This window comes from Sinocyclocheilus grahami, unplaced genomic scaffold, assembly GCF_001515645.1.
Source record: "Sinocyclocheilus grahami isolate Dianchi unplaced genomic scaffold, SAMN03320097.WGS_v1.1 scaffold791.1, whole genome shotgun sequence".
Classification (NCBI taxonomy): domain Eukaryota; kingdom Metazoa; phylum Chordata; class Actinopteri; order Cypriniformes; family Cyprinidae; genus Sinocyclocheilus; species Sinocyclocheilus grahami.
In genome coordinates this window covers 890958-916250 of record NW_015505970.1, presented here as the reverse complement: position 1 = coordinate 916250, position 25293 = coordinate 890958, and the positions used below count along the sequence as shown (strand labels likewise).

The 25293-nt window shown below is 36.2% G+C and overlaps 1 long non-coding RNA gene across 1 annotated transcript; it reads left to right on the top strand.

Moving 5' to 3' along the window:
• The first annotated feature begins 2049 nt into the window (after nucleotides 1-2049).
• LOC107561764 (uncharacterized) lies at nucleotides 2050-4825 on the top strand. The gene is made up of 3 exons (XR_001605901.1): nucleotides 2050-2194; nucleotides 2284-2390; nucleotides 4809-4825. It is a non-coding gene; the product is annotated as an uncharacterized lncRNA (long non-coding RNA).
• The last annotated feature ends 20468 nt before the right edge of the window (nucleotides 4826-25293 follow it).

Sequence of the window (25293 nt, the reverse complement as noted above, 5' to 3'; positions counted from 1 at the left end):
TTATTGAGCAAGGCTGCATTAAATGTAGGGTAGGTGATTTCGGAGAGGCTAACAATAGCTAGCTAGCTTTGAAAGCATAAGAATCCCACTCTCCCTGCAAATCAGTCTCCAAAGCCACACTTTCAAAACACATGAACGCTCAAAGGCAGACCAGAGGCTAAGCAGCGACATGATGAGAGACGGCGTTGGTAAAGGGTTGAATGCTACGCTGTCAGATTACCTCATGTCTCATTCACCAGTGGGAAAACATTACAGTACAAAGTGCATAATGTTACAATAATAACGCCTCCATTCTCGCTCGGTCTGCAATAGCGTACTGGAAAGCGCTGATGACGTATCATGTCTGCGTAAACAGGGTGTGTGAAGGTATGCAAATATATACGTTGACAGGCAGGTAGGACAGCCTATTTCAGCCCTCGGACCAAGGAATATGATTGGACGAACATATTATTGGCCTACGCCTTCCACAGACTATATAAATACATATAAATAGACCATTTAACTTAATGATTGCTGTCGGGATTTGAAGAGACTTTCAACCAGCGTAAAAAAAAGGTTTTGAACCAAATCACCTACTCTGCCTTGAAATTTAAAGTGACAGTAAAGACAATTATGATCTCATAGAAGATTTCTGTTTCAAATAAATGCTGCTCTTTTAAATGTTCTATTCATCAATGAATTCTAAAAAAAAAAAAAACATTGATAATATTCAGAAATGTTTCTTGAAAAGCAAATCAGCAAATTAGAATGATTTCTGAAGGATCACGTGACACTGAAGACTAGAGTAATGGTGCTGAAAATTCAGCTTTGCATCACAGGAATAAATTACATTTTAAAATATATTCAAATAGAAAACAGTTATTTTAAATTGTAATATTTCACAATATTACAGTTTTACTGTATTTTGTAATCAAATAAATGCAGCCTTGGTGAGTATGACAGACTTCTTTGAAAAACATTTAAAAATATTACCAGCACTAAACTTATGAACGATAGTGTAAATATATAATTTTTTTTTTAGTATAGAAAGTGAATGTATATATCTATCCCAAAACAAATCCACAAATAGATCTGCAAAGGTGCTCTAAAATCACCTGAAAAGGAAAATATTTTGAACACTAATCTCAGCATTATCAGTTCCTTGCGAACGGTACAAGGAAGTAGATATGGAAATTCTCAGGATTTTCCAGCACAAGTCAGCAGATCAGTGTTTGGCCACAAGAGAAGCTCAGACTGAAATGATTTATCTCAGAGTCATAGTGGCCTTCCATGTCATAAAACTACACTGTAAGAAACAGATTTGCGTTAAATTACTTTTGCGATTTCGATTTATCCTTTCTTCGTTTCATATAGACTTAAAGTCATAACTAATCCTCCAGTCCTGTCATGTCTATGGTGAAGTGTGGTATCACAGGGCAGGAAGGTGACTGGTCTGTGGTGGGAGCTCTGGTTTCTTCAGATGACATTCACCTAGTACTAGTGCAATAATAATAGTATCATTTGGCTTGATTCTGATTTGCTGTTGGCATGATCCTGCAAAATGATGTTTTAAACTTTACTCTTTTTTTGTTTATGTTCTGATTTATGGTCCGTTTCGTCTGATGTATAAGAGTGAATCTCTTGATAATTAAAATTTGGTTATTTACTCCAGGGTTCCCACACATTTTGGCCTCCATGACCTTTCCAGTTGTGTGTGTTCAACAGACCTTAACCAGGTCATATGCCATACTGAATTTAACACACATGAAAAGGAGGCTGTGAGGGATAGACTTCATCTATCATTCGTAATTATAATGGCACAAACTGTATAAAGGTCCTAGATCATGTAATTTAAACAGCTTTCAAAACTGTTTTATGGAGACTGTTTACTGAAATTTTGTTTCATCAGCTGAAAAACAAACAACAGTACAATCCATTTAATGCAGTATAAAGTACATGCTACCCTGACAAATGTCTATGGATAAGGATTTAGTTTACCTATATGCATTTGGCAGACACTTTTATGCAAAGTGACTTACATTGCGGCAATGGCCATCAAAAAACCAACAACTTCCTCTGTCGCCTGCTCACTTCCTGTTTCTGCGTCTGAGGGCCCAACGGTGCAGTGATGATTAGCCGGGCCTTTGCGTGACAATCAAGCAGCCAGACACACTTAGTTTCCCCCATTCAGACCGGAAGCAGCACTATTGCAACGGTAAACAGTTTCTCACTTCTGCTGCGGCAATCACACAAGCTATCTGAATGTCTTTTAAAATGTGTATTGTTTGCTTCTTATTTTTGCAGAATCATCTGTGAAATCTGTCTGCGCCCTTTCAAAAACAGGAAGTGTGACTGAGATCTGATAAAGACCCTCTCAATTTCATCCAGATCACATGGGCATCAGTCATCAGGTGTCTCATTGAATATTTACTGTCCTCTGATTTCTCATCGTTTCAGGATTCACTTGCATTGAAGATAAACATGGTTTGTGTCAATTGCAGTTTGATGTGGCTAGCAACATATTGGCTACTGAGAGCACAAAAGCATCAAATTAGCATAAAATAAAATTATATATATATAAAATAACTTCTATTTGCAAATGCATGGTTACATTTGAAAAATGCATTTACATTTGCAAACTGCATGACATTAACACTGGGCTGGATGGGGTTTATGGTAATACTTTAAATTTAAATGTTTGGTACACAATGTTGGTTGTGTGTTGGGCTGCCGTTTAATGTCTGCTGTAGAATCTGGATCTTGAAGTAAAACTAGTTAAACCATTGCACTGAAAAGTAATTGGTGAAACAATTTTCACTCAGATATTGCTAGTTAATTTCACAAAAACTTATAAAGAAATGTTTTTTGCAAATTGCTGCTTTTTATCCCACAATTATGAGAAAAAAAGAATTGCGAGATATGAACACATAATTTTATGAAGTAAACCTTGAATTATGAGAATTATAACTCACAATTCTGAGAAGTATCCAAATTGTGAAATACAGACACAAGAGATAAAAAGTCACAATTACCATTTTTATTTTTTAATGCATGATGAAAAAAAATGGATAATGGGTTGTAAATCCAGAATTCTGAGAAAAAAGTCTGAACTCTGAGTTTATATCTACACTGTTTCCAAGTCTGTTTGACCCTTCGCTGGAAGTTTGATTGACAGGTGATCTGACCAATCATAACACCGAATCTGCCATTTTTGTCCGACAAACAAACCAGACAGGAGAGTAGATTAATGTTGGTGGACTTGAACTTAAAAAATGGTGGACTGACGTCTTTCCGTGGTTGAAACAAGATACCTTCTGATGTTCATTCATGTTTATTTTGTGCTATAACTAGTAAAGAGAAAGTGATGATCAGTTCACGTGTCGCTTGAACTGAGGCTCTACAGCGATCTGTCACAACACATTAAAGAAAGGGAATGAACCCATTTTAAAGCTGAGACTTTGATTTATACGTAAAGTAACCTGCTCTGTCTTGTCTGTCGGCGTGTTGTCAGTGTCCTCTTTGCTCTGCGATGTCATTTTCACTGAACATGATGTGCGTTGTGGATTGTCGGACATAGCAACAGTAACAAAGGGGGCTGGTCTCTGCGAAGTGTCAATTGGGCTACTTTTATACTACTGCCGAAGGCTGTTTTCTTAGTCCACAAGATGAAAAAAAAAGAAAAGAAAACACCGCCACCAAACCCCTCCCTCCCAGACCAATGTTCCCTCTAATTTTTTTTCTTGCTGAGCAAAACTTTTCTCTATTGGTCGAACATTTTCGGCCACTTGAGCAAAAACATTCTTTATACCAGACCTGTACAGTGCGCACACACACAAAAACGTGTGTAACTTTTAACTCTAATGTGCTATTAATATTTGATTTGACCCTTGACCACATTTTAGGTTATCTGAGAAAACATTTTTTTACAGTGCTGTTACCAAGAATTTATTTTTTATTTTTTAAAGAACAGAACAGTTCAATTCTTTGTTATAATATTATATAATATTATATCATATAATGTCTAATATAAAAAATGAAGCAGATATTGCTCATGAATTCACTTTTTGAGGTCAATTTTTTATTAGGTTTATAATATAATATAATATAAAAACAAACTGAAGCATTTAAACATAGAATAGAATAGAACAAAAAACTAATTTAAGCATTTAAACAGATCTGTAAACTAAATATTTTCAAAAACGTAAACCTATAAATTCTTATATAGTTATCTAAGTAGAGTTTAGTAAAAGTGTACTTTACTACACCTTGTGTGTGACTGTAAATGTCTGGGAGTTTTGTTATCGTTCTGTGCTCATCATCCGCTGCATGCTCTTTAAAACATTTTCCTCCCTCCTTTGTCCTCCTCCTCCCCCTCCTTCATCAACTCTAACAGCTGACAACTTTGCCACATTCTTCATTAATAAAATAAAAACATCAGTGCACAATTTTCCACACCACAATCTGTCAAGCACATCTTACCAACAAGAATACACTTGTTCACATCCTTCTCTTCACTCTCTGAGGCAGAAGTCTCCAAACTCATCCTTTCTAATCATCCTATTACTTACCCGCTTGATCCTATTCCATCTCATCTCCTTCAAACCATTTCTCCTGCAGTTGTACCTGCACTCACTCACATCCTTAACACATCCCTTCACACTGGTGTTTTTCCCTTAACATTTAGACAGGCTCGTATAACCCCTCTAATTAAGAAACCCACCCTTAACCCATCTTTTTTAGAGAACTACAGACCGGTTTCCCTTCTTCCTTTCATTGCAAAAACACTTGAACGAGCTGTGTTCAACCAAGTCTCTGCCTTTCTCACACAGAACAACCTCCTCGACAGCAACCAGTCAATGTTTCAGAAGTGGACATTCAACCGAGACTGCCTGGCTCTCAGTTGTTGAAACCCTAAGACTGGTAAGAGTAGATTCCAAATCTTCCAATACTTATCTTGCTGGATCTGTCCACTGCTTTTGACATGGTTAACCACCAGATCCTCCTGTCAACCTTACTGGCAAAGGGCATCTCAGGAACCACACTCCAGTGGTTTGAGTCTTACCTCTCAGATAATACATACACATATAATGTTCCTGTGGCTCAGTGGTAGAGCATTGTGTTAGCAGTGTAAAAGTTTGAGGGTTCAATTCCCAGGGAACACACATGCTGGTAAAAATGTATAGCCTGAATGCACTGCAAGTCGTTTTGGATAAAAGCGTCTGCTAAATGCATAAAACATTTTTTTAAATGCATAAATTTAACTACTGGGGTTCCTCAGGGCTCAGTTCTTGGACCACTTCTCTTCTCTGTCTACATGGCATCACTAGGTTCTGTCATTCCGAAACATGACTTTTCATATCACTGCTATGCTGATGACACTGATTACACAACTCTACCTCTCATTCCATCCTGATTATCCGACGATAGCTGCTTGCATCTCAGTTTGTCTAACAGACATTTCTTGCTGGATGAAGGCCATCACCTTCAACTCAACCTTGCCAAGACAGAACTGCTTGTGGTTCCATCAAACCCATAGTTTCATCACAATTTCACCATCCAGTTAGGCACATCAACCATAATTTCTTCAAAAACAGCCAGAAACCTTGGAGTTATGATTGATGATCAGCGGACTTTCTCAGACCACATTGCTAAAACTGCCCGGTCCTGCCGATTTGCTTAAAGAAGATCAGGCCCTTTCTTTTGGAACATGCTTCAAAACTCCTTGTTCAAGCTCTTGTTCTGTCCAGGCTGGACTATTACAATGCTCTCTTGGCAGGTCTTCCAACCAGTTCTATCAAACCTTTACAATTAATCCAGAACGTGGCAGCAAGATTAATTTTTAATGAGCCGAAAAGAATGCACATCACACCTCTGTTTATCAATTTGCACTGGTTACCAATAGCTGCTCGCATAAAATTCAAGGCATTAATGTTTGCCTACAAAATCACCACTGGCTCTGCACCCCTTTTCCTGAATTCATTACTTCAGACTTATGTGCCCTCTAGAAGCTTGCATTCTGCAAGTGAACGTTGCTTTATTGTGCCATCCCAAAGAGGCACAAAATCACTTTCACAGACTTTTAAATTAAATGTTCCCTCCTGGTGGAATGACCTGCCCAACTCAATCCGAGCAGCTGAGTCCTTACCCATCTTCAAGAATCAGCTAAAACACATCTCTTCCATCTTTATTTTACCCTCAAACTCTAGCACTCTCTATTCTAATTCTATTCTTTAAAAAAATTGCCCCATTAGACTTGCACTCTATTCATTTACATTCAATTAACAAAAGCAAAAAAGGGCATCTAACACTAGCTTGCTCTATTCTTTTTCTATTCTATCTGTTTTCTTTTTATTTATTATATAATTTAAAAAAACTTGCTACGTGTACTGCGTTAAGTTAACTGAGACTTGTTATAGCACTTGCATATCTTTGCTCTCTTGTTGATTTTGATTGCTTCCATTGTTCTCATTTGTAAGTCGCTTTGGATAAAAGTGTCTGCTAAATGACTAAATGTAAATGTTTCTACCACTTAATCAAGCCACTCTTCTTTCAAGCATGATGATGTTTTATTTCATCGTAATTGTCATAACGTTTGCGTTGGCTCTCATGTTGAGCTATTTTGTCCGCAAACATTAAAGTATTCAATTTCTACAGTGACTGATTTGGAATGCACACGCACAGCTTAGAGTGAACATTGCAGTAGCCCCTCACTGCAGAACAAAGATCCCCAGACGATTTTGTCCAAGGTGGGACCCCCTGGAAGGAGGTTTTGACCCCTTGGAACAAACATGATTTTGATGCATTTTATAGTCATTTCCTTGTGATTGGGCTAGTTTTGGCCATGATTCCATGATTGGGCTGGTTTTGTTATGAAGACCTGGCAATTTATTTATTTATTTAGTCATTTAGCAGACGTTTATATATATATATATATATATATATATATATATATACTGTATATAAGATTTGTGAGATAAAATGTTGCAATTACCTTTTTAATTACTTTATTCCATGGTGGAAACAGGCTTCAATAAGTAAAAGTAAAAAAAAAAATTGAAGCAGAAAAACTGAAATAGGCATTCGCACCATTTTGCAATAGGAGTGTACCAACATTTTCTTTGCGTCTGGCTGGACGATACATATTCAGGTTTGTGAAAGCACTCGTATTGACTTGGTACAGAGGTACAGATACTTTTGACATCTCTAGTATTATGTGTGTGTGTTCTTCATATATATATTTTTAAATATGATTATTTTTAGCATATAGGAAAGCCATATTCATAGAAATTAAAGTCATTACTCACTGCCTCTTTTGACTATTTCTAAAGAACAAATGTAGTGAATTGGTTTGAGCACTACTGAATTTAGGTCTGAAGTTTCCATGAGTCATTGGACTTGTCATAACGTCTGTTCACTGCACCCAATCAAATAGTGCTGAGATCATTTTCTATGATCAGTAGATTCCAGTTTATCGATGGAAGTTTTGACTGTGCAAAGAAAAACCAACAGGAATAGAGAAAACTGGTTGAGGATGATTTAGATGGTGTAACTTCCCAAATACCTGGTGAAACTGGCTGACCATCATGATATATCTGGTGACATTGGTCAGTCAAAAAAAGTCTCAATAGTTAAAAGAATATTTCTCCTAAAAATAAAAATTTGCAGAAAATTTACTCCATCCAAGATGTAGATGAGTTTGTTTCTTCATGGGAACAGATTTGGAGAAATTTAGTATTACATCACTTGCTCATCAGTGGATCCTCTTCAGTGAATGGGTGCCGTCAGAGTGAGAGTCCAAACAGCTGATAAAAACATCACAGTAATCCACAAGTAATGCCTAAATTATGAATTTGTTTATTACAAGCACCCAGCTTTTCACTTCACCAAACAGTAATTGATGTACTGGAGTCATGTGGATTATTGTAATGTTTTTATCAGCCGTTTGGAATCTCATTATGACGGCACCACCCATTCACCGAAGAGGATCCGTTGTTGAGCAAGTAATATAATACCATATAGTTTGTATTGTATCTTGTCTGGGTTAGTTGGCTCTCATAATGTGCTAAAGTAAGGTGGCATTGAACATCACCAAATTCATGATCACCTACCATAGGTAGGATACCACTTTGAGCTACTTTCAAATGTCGATGCTATAAAATCCATAATAATCAAATAAATTAACCTGAAGAGTTTAACAGCAAGAATGATTTGAGAAGATTTTCTTCTGTGAGTCAGAGTGGTACCTGTGGTTTGTTTATATGTCATCATGGCCTTTATATTCTCATGACGCCCACGTTTCACTGAAATACAGGTAAAAAGTTTTTTCTTCCTCTTTTTTTTTTTTTTTTTTTTTACTTGTATGTGGGTACTGTGTGTGGGTGTGTGCATGTTTGTACCTGAATTGAAGGTATACATTTGATCTGTTCATGCATTCTCTGAAAATGGAACCCATTAGCTTGTTATTTGTTGCTTGCTTCATGCTCTACTGTTTGACCTATACAGGACATTTCTTGTGATCTCATCATAACTAAAGTTGTTTTCTCCACTTTAATTTCTCATGAGAAGAAAAAAAAAAAAGATGTCACAAAATTTTTCTGGTTAACCACAAACTATTTAATTGCAATCTGTCAAACATCATGCAGATGTCCCTCGAGTGAGCTGCCAATGAAACGGACCACATGTTCAGAGTCTCTAGTGACCGAGATGATAAAGTTGTAATCTACAACAATAAAGTTCCGACACTGTGTCAGACACTGTTTTAGAAGCTGATTCGGCCACTGACATAAAGATATTTCAGCTCAAGTCTCTAAACAAATAAAAAATTAATTTGTTCATGTATGTTGCATCAGTACATATATATTGAAATGTCTTTTGTTACAAGACTAAGAAAAACAAGCAACTTTTGAGTCAAAATCATATTAAAATTAAGCTGTTTGTTAGCTGCAGTGTAAAAAAGTTGAAGATTATTGGAGTATGTTTTACAAGAAATTTCAGTCTTTCTACTTCAGAAATAGATGTTTAATTCATGTTACATATAGTTTATTTGTAATTATTAGAGAAATGGGTTGCACTTTATTTTGACAGTCCGCTTTTAGACATTCTATACTATGACAATACGTGTCAGCTAACTCTCATTATAGTAATAGTAGACTATTAGGGTTAGGGTTAGTAGAATAAGTTGACATGTACTTAAAAGTTTCTTGTAGTTAGTAGAATGTCTCAAGTGGACCAAGGTTATTTTCGTAAACGAAAACTAAAACTAAGACAAAAACGATCGATGAAAAAACTCTTTCGTAAACTGAAATAAAATAAAAATGACAAAATAATTGAAAAACTAAAATGAAACTAAACTAACAACAGTTATTGAAAAACTAACTATAATTATATAATATAATATATTATATATAAATATTATATAAAACTATATAATTATCAAAAATAAATAATCGTTTTCGTAATCATTACATTCTCATCCCTTGGCGGAAAAATGTGTGGCACCGGCGGTTTAGGGAAATACCTGTAAATGGCGCATTGCGCACGTGAGGTTATCTTATGGAGAGACGCAAAGCAGTTTAAAGCACGGGTCCTGCACGGGTCCTGTTTGGTAAATGTGCACCAGCAGTACTTAACAGAACACTCGACCCATTATCCAACAGCAGCAATTTAATTCTGTACCAGACCAGACCCGTTTGACAAAGACTGCGAGTCGTGAACTGCACCCGCTTTAAATCTATTACATCAGGTAGGCAAAATTATTTATTTTCTCATATAACACAAGCAATCAAACCAATATTAGGCATTCAAAGTTGGTGCTTTGAAGAAAACCAGACACGCAGCGCAACGTAATAATTAACAGAAACAACACAAAACTTTAGCATAGCATCTTGTGATCACTCTTCCAGGCTTTCGGACAAATGTGCATAGGCTAAATTACATCATAAACACGCTTATAATTCTTAATAAATGAAAAGAACATATGCAAATATGAGCCTTAATGCGACTGCCGTTATTATTGAATTTCATTAGTCCCAGTTATGATTTATGCGCAGTTGTTCACGGAAAAGTGAGCAAGACACGACAGTTACAATATTGTTAAAAAAGAAAAAAAGACATCTAATCATCATAAACAAATTAGGCTACATTTATTATCATATTAAATATCTCAATACACATCATTAGATATGACATTAAGCACAATTTGTGTAGATTTATTTAGTAAAAAGGCTTGACTGATTCATTTCAGCGTATATTTGTATACTTTCACCATTTAATCAATCTCAGCATGCGTTAATTTTGTGTCGCTAGACATTTGCATCACTAAGTCTTTCTTTGGCCTGCGCTCTGGAAGTGATCTGTTAATTCTGCTAACCTTTAATTAAAACTAACACTAAAACGGAAACTAAACTATATAAAAACGAAATAAAAATGTGTTCACAAAATAAAAACTAAACTAAAACTAACAACAATATTAATGAAACTAATAAAAACTAAACTGAATTGTATAGCAAATTTGAAAACGATATTAAAATATTAAAAAAACTAATTTCAAAATTCAAAACTATAATAACCTTGAAGTGGACAATCAAAATAAAATTTCTGAGTAAAAATGTTTTGAGGTTTGAGTTTTTTTCCTGCATCTTGAGAATTACATCATTTGTATGAAAATTTGACTGATAATATGGACGTGTTTATCCAATGTAATTTAGTTTTACGCAAGACTGTGGATTTAATGTATACTAAAATGTTAGCATGTGAAAATATTTAGAACTGACAGAAATATCAAGATTTGTAACCCCTGACAGAAGCTGATGTCTGAGTCTTAGAAATCAGTGTTTAATAAATGTTTATGCTGTCATTTTCTTTTAATTTGTATCATTTCTCTCCTGCCTGTTTCCACAGGTCGTGTGGATTCCTGTGTCCCATAAAGGCAAATATTACTCAAAAAAGGATCAGGATATTTCACAAAATGATGCCTTTGCAATCAAGCATGATATGCACCTGTCTCAGGTAACATCTGGATCTGATAAACAATCACAATATGGTCGTTGTGCAGTTATGTTGTATGTTTGTCTTTGCATTGCACCTTGGATAATTTCAGCATCTTTAATTGTTTTTGAATCCAATAATCATAATTAACAATCTATAAAAGAGTGCAGTCATTGCATACAAACTGCTACGTCAAGGTACAAACAGGTACAAACAAATAAAAAAAACATACTGACACTTTCAAGTCAAGCATAATAAAAAGAAAAAGTATCTCAGTCTGATAGTGAAGAGAAAAAGTTGTGCAAACTTGCTCCTCATTTTATGTTAATGAACTATGTAACATAATTAGTTAATTTAGTTGTTTGTAATTTGTAAAAGTAACTTTTACCAGCCTCCTTAATATAGGTATTGGTGTCATATTATTGCATTTTTCATGCATTTAAAGACACTTTGTATCTCTCACTTTAGTGTGGCCAAGTGTTGCTTGTAGCAAAAGCATCTGCTAAATGAATAAATGCTGCAGCCATCACGCTTGAGCGATGAACCATGAATCCGCATAAAAGCCAGTCAGCTGCATTGTTCTCTTTTGGCAGAGTATGTGTTCATGCACTTGATTTAGTCTGATTTCCTGAGCTTTATAATGCAGAGTCTTTGACCACAAACCTCTGCTGTGGCCCCAATCACAGAGCCCACAGGAGCGTTTGGCCCTTTTAACCTCCTACTGCAAACCTCTCGTACTGATAAACAAACCCTTTTTATTCTGCTACCCCATAAACACACATTTTTCTACTACTACACTTTAAAGATGACACGTCGCACGATGATCAAACGAAACGACGTTTCCCTATAAACCCCCACATACCAAGTGAGAAAAGTCAAGTGTGCCAAGTAACGTTTTTCTCACCCCGTAGGTTGATTTTTTTTGCACTGACTAATAAAGAGATGTTCACACGGACCAAGTTTTTCCACAACATTTGTTTTTACCCGAGTAGATTAATCTATATATGTTTTTTGTCAACATCATGGAAAACTGCTAATGTTAAGCCAAAAAAATATGTTTTGTGAAGTTTCACTACGAGATACAGACCAGCTCATCTCGTTTATGATGCTGGATTGTGTGTTGAAAATAAGACGGTGGGAATACAAATATGTATTTTGCACAAATAATGGAAAATATGATTAAAAAAAATATTTATGGCTTGTAAATTTTTTCAGTTGGTGAAAAATGTGATAAATATGGTGAAAAGTTTTGTTTGCATCCTAGTTACACACCACTAAATTCATAGATTATCTCCTGATTAGTATAGAATAATAAGCATTTTTAACGTCTTAATAAACATCTTATCACAATGTTAACAAGCAATGAGAGGATAGCACAAATGACCTTACTTCAAATCTTATATATGGAAAGTTGTATTAATGTGCAAGGATAGATACAGAGAGCGAAAGATAGAGATGTTTCCACACACCCACGCTCAGGCACATATCGCAGTGGCGGAAACCAGACCTGAGACTATTGTCACGAAAGCTTCATGTGTGACACAAATAATGCAGAATTCAGCATGGTGCATTCTGCATGTGTCCTCACAGGCAATTCCTTCGTTTGCACACAGTAGAGAGCTTTGACAACAACCACAAACGCTGCAAACACCTGTCACCGTGAGACACAAAGACAACACTGACTATCTGCTCTTTGTATCAGACTTTTGTTTGAGATGGTTCTGTGTGATTATTTCACTCATGTTCTAAAACAAAACAAAAGAGTACAGCTGCAGTCATTATGACATTTAAGTTGGTGATTAACTCTTGAACAATAAATTATAATTAATGATTTTTTCTAATATTCTCTAGAATATTACATAAGAGGAGTATCATAATAATGCTATTTTATATAGAAGTAAATTGAATAACAACAACAAATAGTTATAATAATAATAATAATAGTAATAATAATAACTAATATGTCTATGTGTACACACACACATATAATATTATATATACTATATATAATATTTAATTAATAATTCACATTAATTTAAAATTTATATATATACTGTATATATATATATAATTATAGAACTATTTATATGTTATTATTTTTGTTATTGCTGTTATTGCCATTTATTAGTATATTTAAATAATAGTTTAGTATATTTATATTATTTATGCTTCATTCTGATATATTTGGAGAGAATTTCCAAACACAGAATAATTAATTCTCACCATTTTGCAAAACAAAATTATAATAATAAAATAAATAAGTTAATTAATTAATAATAATGACAATAATAATAAAAATGTGTATTTCTGTATTTATTTAAAATAATTTTATCTGGATGGAAGTGCATGATAGTCTCTCTCAAATGATCTCTCACACTAGATCAAATCATCATCATCAGCTGATTTTGTAATAGTATTTTTTTTTTTGTAAAAATAAAGAGGTCCACAACAGATGATGTTTAATTTAGTGTTCCCATTTCAGTTTTAGTACCATGTGTTGTTTGTGCTCCATGACAATATGTAGTTGTGTGTGTGAATATTTTTTTTACTGCATGTTCACATCTATTTGTAGAGGAACAAATGAAAGCATGGGAAACTGCTGTGTGGTCTTGAGAAGACCAACAGACAGAAGAGAAAAATAACAGAAACAGAAAACATTTATCAATAGTGCAGTGTAATGATAATATCTCCAGAATAGAACGTTTGCAGCCAGCACACTGACACACAGAGAAACACATCAGATGACAGACATTTTGAGGGGCAGTGGCCAAAATCAGGGTCTGAATACTTTCCGTACCCACTGTATATATGTATGTATGTATTTGTATATTTGTATGTATATGTATATATGTATATACTGTATATGCATATTGGTATATTAGTTCAATCATATCTTTGTCTTTAACATTTAAATATTTACTCAAAATTATGCACCATGGTGTAACCACTAAATGGCTGTATAGCCCTATATTTAAATATATAAACAGGGCTGTGTATTCCCTAGTTGCTAGGAGCATTGTTTTCAAACATAATTACTTACTTGTATTAGATTATGTATTTGGATATAAACAGTATTTAGACTATTAAAGACTACTTTTTGTAAAAGTTGACATTCCTAGGTTGATTTGAAGTGTCAGTTTTTGCATTATTATTGCGGTCAAATTTGGACACAGGGAACGCATTTTGTTACTAATACTAGCTATATATAACTTGATCAGTCACACGAAAGTAATCAGAATAAATATTAACTCCAAAATATATTACTAAGTGTTTATGTACCATATCAACAGAGATGTGGTCTGTGGTCGAGTCGTTTGAAAAACTCCACATCACTGTCAGCGATTGACAGAATCAGATTCCAGTAGCTTTATTGGCATGGCAAAAAGGCTTTACATTGCCAAATCAATGATAGCGCTCACAACAATGGGCAGCAAATCAGGCAGTGATTGACAACGCTCTGATCCAATGGCATTAGGCATTGTCAGATTGGAGGAGGGCAGTCACATTCAGTGGGGGTGCTGGGGAGTTCAAGAGAGGCACCTCAGCCAATGAGGGCAGAGGAGCAGTGGCTCTAGCCACCGGGCCACCCCCTTGTGCACAGCCCTATAAAAACTATATTCTCAGACACATGAGAATACATACATACACATGCAGTCATACAAACAGACACGTTTAGGAACAGGCATACACAGACATGCTCATGTATTGGTTAGTTTTGGATGTCAAGTGAGGACAAACTGGCAACAGATTTAAATAAATCTCTTTTTGTCTCACATGAAGCACACTCTGATTCACAAGATTTCTCTGAACCAAATGAGTGATGGGCCCAACTGAAAGCAGGTCATACCAACCACACAACTAACCATGGAACACACACACATTTACACGAACACACACACAGCCATTCTAACATGGAACACTTACACTTACAATTCACACAGTCACTTTACCGTGGAAGACTCATTTCTCAACCTGTGGTCACATCCCTACCCAGAATGCACTCTGGCTGCGGTGACTCATGGCATTCTGATAATCCCCCAAAAGCTGAAGTTCCACAGAACTTGAACGTGTGTGTTTGTGCAACGTGATCTCATGATAATTAATATGTATTTTACGTAAAATGTAGTTATATAAAACTTAATTTACTTACGTTTTTACAGGCACTAAAACGTACAATACTGGCGTATTTTCAGCATCTAAACATACAAATACTTACGTATTTTCAGCATTTAAACGTACAAAACTGACGTATTGACTACACCTAAAAATGAATCCTTATTAATATTAAAATCGTGGCATTAATTTGATTAGTATTGTTGTTTTTAGTTGTCATATCAATTACCTGTTTTCAATTGCATTATTAAATTGTTTACTCGTTTACTTAATATGAAATGAAAACATTTCGTTCTGTTCTGTGTGATTTCTTCTGCCAGCTCGTTTCCAAGAATAGTCCTACATAATGTTAAGACTTCACTTTAAAACCTTAAAATAAATAACATTTCTGCAATCGTTTAACCTTTAGGCCCAATCCCAATTCTATTTTATTCCCCTTCCCCTTCCCCTACCCCTCCGCCTACCCATTCCCCTTGTCACTTGAAACAGAGTGTCAAGGGGTAGGGGTGAAAATATTCCCCTAAGAATTGGGACACCACTACTATACGTCACACGTCATCATACGCCATCTAGCTCCTACAATACACACACATACTGGTGTGCAGCTGTGCATTAGAGACTTTAATTACCGTTCTATATTAATGCGCTGCTTACTGACACACACACACACACACACACACACATATATCGGAGATCGCGCAGCTCACACATCCAGGAGAAAAGAAACTTGTCAACGCTGCCCCACGACTTTTATTAATAACAGTTTAAATACTAAATCGATACATTATATTTTCCAGCAATAAGAGGATAAAATCGCTGTTTTTTGAAGTAAACTCACTCTAAAAAGAGAAACGCACAGACGAGTATACATGCAACTTTCATCTCTCTCTCTCTCTCTCTCTCTCTCTCTCGAATTGGCAATATTTGAGAAAATGGTTTAGCGATTTCTAATTATTGGGGGGACTAGCCCCCTCAATGTCTACGGTGGTTATCGCCCTGATCAGACATGAAAATATGTTGTGGCACTATCGTGCAGTCTGTGATGATATGACGTTAGTTCGAAAATATTAGCGATTTTTTGCAAACATTTCTTTGAGTAACATAAAACAAATTATTACTTTTCGTTAAAATCTTTATTAATGCCAAAAATGCTTACATTTATTTGTCTTTTTGTTCGCTCGGGCAGCCATGTTGCCCCTGAAGCCGGTTTACGCTGAGATAATTCATACCCCTTCGTTTGAAGTGTGGTCCTGAAAAATCTTAGTTTGAAGGGCTATCTGGCCCTTCCCCTACACCTACCCCTCCAACCAAAAGAGAATCGAGATTCTCAATGAAACAATTTTATTTGTGCTCTGTAATCCAGATCTTCCGAATACGACTGAGAGGAACAGACCCAAATCCAAGCCTTTATTCGGCGATCTTCATCTCCATCCCGAGCCGCGAGTCCAGTGACCGTGAGCAGCAAAGCCCGCGCTGACTGATGCGCTCTTTACAAATTTAAATGTTGCTGCTTCAAACGTCAGGTTTTACGGCAGGATAATCGAACGCTCATTGGCTCTTGCCTGCATTCGTCACATGTTTCTGGTGAGGTGTGTTTGAATGATGCGCGAACGCCTTCACGAGTTCACGGAGTGGATCGTCATTTGGATTATTTTTGGTACTGCTTTTGACATTTTTGCAATAAATAAATGATTACAATTGCATTTATCTGTCTGTCATTTTTTTTTAATGCTGTACAGAAATAGTCATGTTTAGGTTTAGAGGTAGGAGTGGGATAGGTTTAGGATTGGGGGTAGGTTAAGGGGTCTAAAAATCAAAATTGCTTATTGGTAAAATGATAAAAATGCATTGATATGAATATCTTACTGATATAAATGTTACGTAAATATTGTACGTAAGCTAAAAATACGTAGCGATTTGTACGTTTTAAACGTTGAAATACGTCTAAATTGTACGTTTTAGCATCAATAAAAATTTACAAAAATGTACGTTTTGTGCTTGTACATGTTACGTATTAATACCTATGTATAAACAATGAGACCAGGCTAGTTTCTGGGGGTGTAAGGTAAGAGATGCATGGATTTACAAATGAACAGATTACAGATAGATAGATGTATGGATGTATGGATGGATGATGAACAGATGAATATTAAATAGAAACTGAAATTTCATTTGTTTTTTAAACTTCATGTACGTTGATACCAGTATTTATTTATTTATTTTTATATTGTTTAAATATTATTGTTATTATTTTATAATTATATAAAAATTATAAAATGGAATGTTATTAAAAAAAAGCTTTTTTAAAACATTCGTTTTTTATTTTTATCATTTTCATCATAATTGTAATCATCAGCCTGCTTTTATCTGTTTCTATCATGTGTGTACATCTAAACACTGCTGAAATGTTATCTGTTGGATAACATTTATCATCTAATTTCTCTATGTGAAGGTATGATTTTATCAGGACAGTAGACAGCATCAGATTCCATCCACCTGACGCATGCATGCAACATTAACTCTTAAAGGTAACGATTCATTCATTGCATAACTAAAAATGTGTGCACAGCGACTCTTTGCACAATAATTTGTGGAAGTGTTGCTAAAAAAGCATGTTATCTTTCTTTACAATACCTGCTAACATGTTGTGTATCTAATGCATTGACATTGAAACATTTATTAGTGCAACTTAAGTGTCCAAATATACGTTTTGCAATCGTTGTATATTTGCTGTATTATATGTACACACACTGTGTACTGTTTGAATTCAGTGTGAACAACATCTCTACATCCTGTCCCAAGCTCTGAGCTCTCCTTTTTGTCTGGCACATACAAACCTCTGTCTGCACCACAGGAAATCAACAGGTCTAATATACACACACACATACAGACACAAACACTAACCCGAACATAGACACGCACATGCATTTAGAGCCGCGTGTCTCTGGTGATGTAGCACGCGACATGCACAAAGCACACAAACAAAACTCTGCCTAAATGTGAGCAAAAATACAAATGCATGGTTAAACGTACACATCGACGCAAGATGCAATATTTGAGGCATGCAAAACTGATAAGTCCGATTATCTGCACAGTTACTTTAGAAATCCCATGCAGGTCTGGCATGAGAAACGATGTGTTTGTTTCATCAAAGCCAAACGCAACCGAAACTGAGAAAATCTCATGCTGTGGGAGAGAGTAAACGAGAAATGTGAACGCAGGATAGGCTGGCATGGCTTGATATGACACACATCTGCATGTTTGAAGTGCTCTGAATGGTAAGGAGCCAAGGTTGGTGGTTGGGTTTTGGTCGACCATGCTCTGGCCCAGATCTGGTGCGATCTGGTTTGGTCTGGTTTGAGGAATGTGAGATGGTGAATCTTGAGGTGGAGACCGTGGCTTTCATGGCTCCCACGCAGTGGAGTCTGCCAGTGGAACTCTGTAACACCCCACATTGATGTAGTTTTACCCTGTCAGCAGCGGTGATGGGTCACAGAGCATCCCTAATGTGGAGGAGGTCATTTTTGCGAAGATGACTAAGGCAAAGCAGTATTATTAGCTTAGGAAGCTTGTTATTAACCCCATTTACACTGATTACACTTGAAAAAAATCATATTTTTAGTAAGCTTGTTTGTTTTGTTCTCTAGTAAAATTAAATGAAACTGCACAGCTTTCTTTCCTGCAATGTACTCCTATTTAAACAGGAAGTTTGGGGTGGAACATAGAAGGGGTTGTCCCTTATTTTAAATAGCAAATAGATTTTCATTTACATTGTAAACCTTGAACCACGCTAGAAGTAGGTGGTTTTCATTGTAGAGTGTATTTGATTGGACAAATTATGTTTGTAAATTCAAGAAGAGTGCAAGAAGAGTCATCATTTTGGAATATTTTATGGTCTGTTTTCCCAGATATATGTGTGTATCTGCTGAAAGCTAACTTTTGGTCAACTTTTTGGAGTACACTAGCATGTAGACGACCTCAAAGATAACAAACATGGAATAAAAGCCACACAACTCCAAATATGTGATCTAGTAGCACATTTTAGACATGACTAGCAAAGTCTTTATGTTGTATATCTTTATGTCTTTATTATATTGTATATACAGTATATTGTGAAGTTGTAAAGATGTCATTAACGTGATTATTGGGATGGTAGATTGCAATTAATATGCTTTTAATTTGATGTGTTCTAGACATTTTTTGACACAATGTTGCCTATCTTAGCTTAAAGGGATAGTTCACCCAAAAATAACAATCGTCATCATTTACTCATCAATACTGATTAATTATCGTCTACATATTGTTCTGCATATTAAATAAAGCCATAGAGGTTTGGAACAACATAAGGGTGAGCAAATGATGTCAAGATTTTTACTTTTTGAGTGAACTAAGTAAGTTTAAGTATGCATGGACACACTGACATAATTATGATGCTTTATATGATACTTTCTTTGGGCCAAATTATAATATAACATTGCATATATTGCATCACAACATGTCACCATTATATTCAGTTAGTTTAGTTCTGTTCTAAGACTTTAATTTGTATTCCCTCAGTTCATGCCTTCCTTTGTTTTGATTTACCTCCACTCTTTAGTTTGCATGGCTACCATCATTATTAGTTCTGTGTTTCAGCTGTATTATCTCATTTGTGTCTGCTTTATGTAGTTTACCCACACAATCACTCTTGGTCCGGTCACAGTTACACTCTAACAACCCAATTGCTGGGTTTGTCCCTATTTTACCCAGCACTGGGTTGTATTTAACCCAGCATTTTTTAGAGTGTATGTTTATGTGTTTGCTAACGCCTGTCTGCCTGCTCCTTTTGGATTTATTATTAAACTTTGTCGTGTGGAACTTTATTAATCTGCCTTCGTCTGTCTGCCTGCAAATTCTGTGACACAGCACAGAATGCAATCATTTTATTTTGGGGTGAACTATCCCTTTAAAGAAATGACTTAATTGCACTAGTCAAATGTGCACTAGTGTTTCAAACGTTGTAATACGAAAGTTCTCAACATGATGATGATCCGATCTAGTTCATAGGTTTGCAACTTGAACGCTTACACCATAACTGTAGTGAGTACTGACGACAACGCTTTCTCATGAGAAAAATAATTGTGTAAAAGCCACGTAAACCTGACAGACATGATCTTTAAGGAACTTAACGAAGGGGTATTGGGTGTTAGGAGACTGTGAAATATTGGAGTGAGGGTGCAGATTGTGCATTTCAGTTACTGAGAATTTGTATGCAGATAATGTGGCTGTACTTATGTGTGTGAAGGAGATTGGACAGAAACACAGTATCAGATTGGAAGGTATCATTGACGCAAGTATGTGGGCCATCATAGATGACAGTCGTTATTACTGAACACTCATTAATATGCATAAATGGAATAACATTTAGCCGAGTGCTTTTTTCTTTAATATTTAGTTTCAGAAGAAAATGCATTCGGCTGGTGTGTTTTTCTGCCGGTAAAGGTTCTGTGGTTGAGAGAGTGTGTGAGAAAGCGGAAGGCGGGAGGTGCGGGTACAGCTCTGTGGAAAGGGGCGGAGCTAAAGAGGCTGGGGAGGGCGATAAACAGGCCGAAGTTATTTTTTATCTCTCACTTTCTATCTTTTAAGATTGAAACTTGATAATTGCTTTTATCATACAATAGAAAGATGTTGTGACTTAATATTCTATGTCTTTCTTACTAATTGGATGGTTTTCATGTATAAGACAAAAAAAAATAAAGAAAAAAGGATGTTGAGACTGAACATTTTGAGATTCCCATTATTTCCAAAAAACCTGACCTATTCAATTGGTATCAATAGTGGTATTAAAAAACAAGAACGATGAATCGAAACTTTACCATCAGCAACCTGTTGGAAAAAAAGGATCCAACACTTTTTTGAGCTTTATGTTATTTTAGACGTGAGAAGCCAGGGATTGACACAAATGTTATCTTTCATTAACACATACAAGCAGCCACTTCCCCTTTGAGAGGATCTCAAACAGGACTAGACAAAAACAGTCAAATGAGATTAATTTAGAAAGAGTGCTAATGATATAATGATATATTATTATAGCAAACAGGTTCCAGAATGAATTGATTATAAATAAAAATCCACTGTTTATCTCCATAGAGAAACTGATTTTTAGCGATATCATATACTGGTGATACAGTATGAATAAGGCAATATTTGTTTTGTACCACCAATGCAGATTCAAGAACTTAATTTCCAGTGCTGGTAAAAGAAGTAAAGTACACAGTCTTAACTTTTTCTGATGTTCATAACTTTTATGCTTTAATGTTAAATGAGTTTGTGTTTCATCTTGGAGCAGGTCTGGTGGTTTTGGTTCATGACTTGAAATTCATATGGGGAAAAAAAAAAACCTTCGGAACCAAGGTCGTTGAAAAGGTAGGAGGTTACTTTGTGTTCTCTATAAAATTCTTAAAGAATTTTAATATCTTAATATAAGAATAATTCACTGCGTTTCCACACACAGAAAAGAGGTGACAGAAAGAGAGAAAGTGATCAAATGTGGGGCAGACTGAGTGTGTGCGGGAATACATTGAACGTTTCTGTGAAAGGTTGTTTTTTGTGGTGCATTTTCTGCTGAAGTGGCCCTACAAATATATATATTTTTCCCTGATGATGAATTAACTACACATTCACAACTTTTTATAGATGTCAACACATCTTAACAAAGTCATCATGTCAGCAGACAACTAATTGTTGATTTGTGCTAGTACTACAGCATTATATATATATATATATATATATATATATATATATATACTTAAATAAAACATGAAAATATTTCTAAGTGAAACACAACATTTATGCTGGTAAATGTATTTATGTATACATTAAAGGTGCCATAGAATGGAAAACTGTATTTACCATGGCATAGTTGAATAATGACATACCGTGAGCCTCAAACACCATTGTTTCCTCCTTGTGCATGCAAAAGACCACTGAAAAACAGGCGAATCAGAACATAACACCGACTGTGACGTTACAGTCGGGATCACTAATAGTTACGCCCCCAACATTTGCATATACCCATATTCCCTGTGTTTCCTTCCTGCTGCGTGAGCTACTGAAATGAGCCGCACTGTGAAACAGCCAATCAGAGCAGAGCTCAACATTATTATTCATGACCCTTCCAAATAAGGTAAAAACAGACCATTTCATTCTAGGGACAAATCCTAGGGTTGTAAATGGACATGTAAAACCGTTTCTGGAGCCATTTTGGCCCTTACCTAAGCCACATACCTTCTATGTAGATATCAGAGAACAATTTAAAATATTGTATCAATGCATTCTATGGCACCTTTAAATAATATATGGATTTTTTTCCCAGCATGATTCAGTTTGAGGTTTTTTTTTTATATAGAAAATATGAAATTTATTAAGAAAGTTAAAGATGAAATAATTTTAGCAACACTAGTGTCACGAAACACAATTGCTCAATTAATTATTGTTTCCCAGGATCAGGTTTCCATTGGATGGGCAAACAGACAATCCTGTCCCAAAGTCACACGATTGATTAAAGGAATAGTTCACCTAAAAATGGACATTTGCTGAAGATTTACTCCCCCTCAGGTGATCCAAGATGTAGATGAGTTTCCTTCTTCATCATAACAGATTTGGAGAAATTTAGCATTGCATAACTTCCTCAACAATGGATCCTCTGCAGTGAATGGGTGCCGTCAGAATGAGTGTTCAAACTAAAAACATCCACAAGTAATCCACATCACTCCAGTCCATCAGTTAACAACCTGTGAGGTGAAAAGCTGCATGTCTGCATGAAACAAATTCATCATTAAGGCGTTTAAGCCCCGTGTCCACCAAAGCGTTTTTTCCCGAGGCTAGTGTATTTTTTTCAATTGTATTCAATGGGAGCGCTGCGTGCCGTTTTTTTCTCTGCGCCGAGATTTGAAGAATGTTCAACTTTGGGTAAAACGCAGTGCTCATCACTGTCACTTTTTAGTCAGCTGACCAATCAGAGTGGAGGAGGGGCGGTACTAATACAGACCAACTGTCACACCCTGTTTTTACTATGACTGAACTGAACAACAATGGAGAAGTTATTGCTTGACTCCGAGTATTTATGTCTTTACCAGATGGAATTGCCGGACTACCATATTATTGTTATGAAAAATAAGGTTTGGAGAAACATTTCATTCGCGAGGCGTCTGCCATATTACTTCAGGGGATATTCCGTATCATAGCAACCACAGCATCTCAAATCTCAAGAGCTCACAGCTGGCCGTTTTCAGCAGAGCGTCTGGCATTTTCAGCTGGCTAAAACACTTTGGTGGACACGCGGCCTTAAAGTCTCCATGAAATCAAAATTAAAAATTCGTATTATTTAATGGAATACTGTAGTGTTTATAGTAAATATTTTATCCATGTATTTCATTATTTTTTTTTAATTCATGTGCCCTTGTAATTTTTTATCAAAAGCGTTAACCTCCCCTCCCCCTCAAAACGACTCATCTTCTCTTCCGGTCACGAGCTATGGCACAAGGGCGGCACTAGTGATGTGAGGGGTAAACGCTGGGATAAACGACAGGGGGAAAAGCTGAAGCTCATGCTTCACTATAGCACTGACACCAGTCATGAGGGAGTACGTTACCCCTAAACATTGAAAAGATATTAGGATATTATGACAACATTACTCTTAGGACATCGCAAACTAATTTTTTTCATGAATATGACTTAACCTGATGGAGGACACGCTCAGTCATTCAGGCAGTCTCTCTCTCTCTCTCTCTCTCTCTCTCTCTCTCTCTCTCTCTCGCGCGTGCACTGTTTAGGCATGTTTTGTGCCGTTGATCGTCGTCGTCATCCTTAATAAATAAAACATTTATTCATGCTTGGGTGTCGGCTGTGAATCCAGTGGAGAGAAATCCCCCACCGCTAATTGCAAACTGGCATTCAGATCTGCCTCCAAACACCCCACCTTCCAACGATCCAATCAATTCCCGAAGGACGAAATCAAGTCCCGCCCTCTCATTTCAGATGCCGTTTCACTCGGATATACGTCTCACTGTAGAGAAGAAAAGACAATCGCAACTTCCGTTTCATGCCGACTTTAAGGTTAAACTGTTCCTTCTGGTTAAAATATGAGTCCATAATCCATAATAACACTTCCTCCAGTGAAAAAGTTAATTGCCTATTGTACTCTCACATCAAAATTTACCAATATATTGGTTTAGAACTGTGTTGGACTGTTCACGCTTGTAAACAGGGCTTGATCTGTGCAGATTTCTCTCCTGATTCAGACTAAACTTTTTTGTCTGGAGAAACCAATATTATGTATAGAGAACTTGTATTTTAGGTTTGAAGGAAGCAAAGGTTTGAAGTTAAAAACATCTTGATGAATTTATTACAAACAGCTTTTTGCTTCACAAGATGTTAATTGATGAAGTTGTGTGGATTACTGGGATGTTTTTATCAGCTGTTTGGACTCTCATTCTGACGGCACCCATTCACTGCAGAGGATCTATTGGTGAGCAAGTGATGTAATGCTGCATTTCTCCAAATCTGTTCTGATGAAGAAACAAACTCATCTACATCTTGGATCACCTGAGGGTGACTAAATTCTCAGCAAATTTTCATTTTTAGGTGAGCTATTCCTTTAAGTCAATGTTGTTTTAATGGGTCAGTGTTGATATAAGCAGTATGATTCTGGGATTCATGAAATCAAAATGGATGACTGTAGTTCGTTTCTCATCCTCCCATCCAAAAGCCTCGATCCCCCTTAATGTTCATAGCCAGATTTAGACTCTGGGCGTTCACTTTTGGTCCGAAAATGCATTTGAAGTGAAGATGGCCACCTCATCACTGTATTTTTCCTTCTGTCCTTTGCTGTGTTCCCCCTTTATGAGTTGCACATGGGGCAGCCTGCAATTTATACACCACAAAATAAGCCCCTGCACATCTGCGCTCGCGACCACACGCTCTAGCCACCACCCCGCTCTGCCCCACCCGTGGGGTGGAGGGACATTGGCAGTGTTCAGCCCACCGCAGGTCTCTCAGCAAAACACTGCAGTTATATTAAACTTAAATACACGGGCTTGATAAACAAGAGAGAGAGGAAGAAAAAAACATATCTGTCCAGATATGCAGTCACTGCAGTGCTGCTTCTACCAGTTTTGCTTGTGGTTAGTGAACGACGCTGCTAAGAAACTTTTCCCAAAACACAGAGCAGATGGT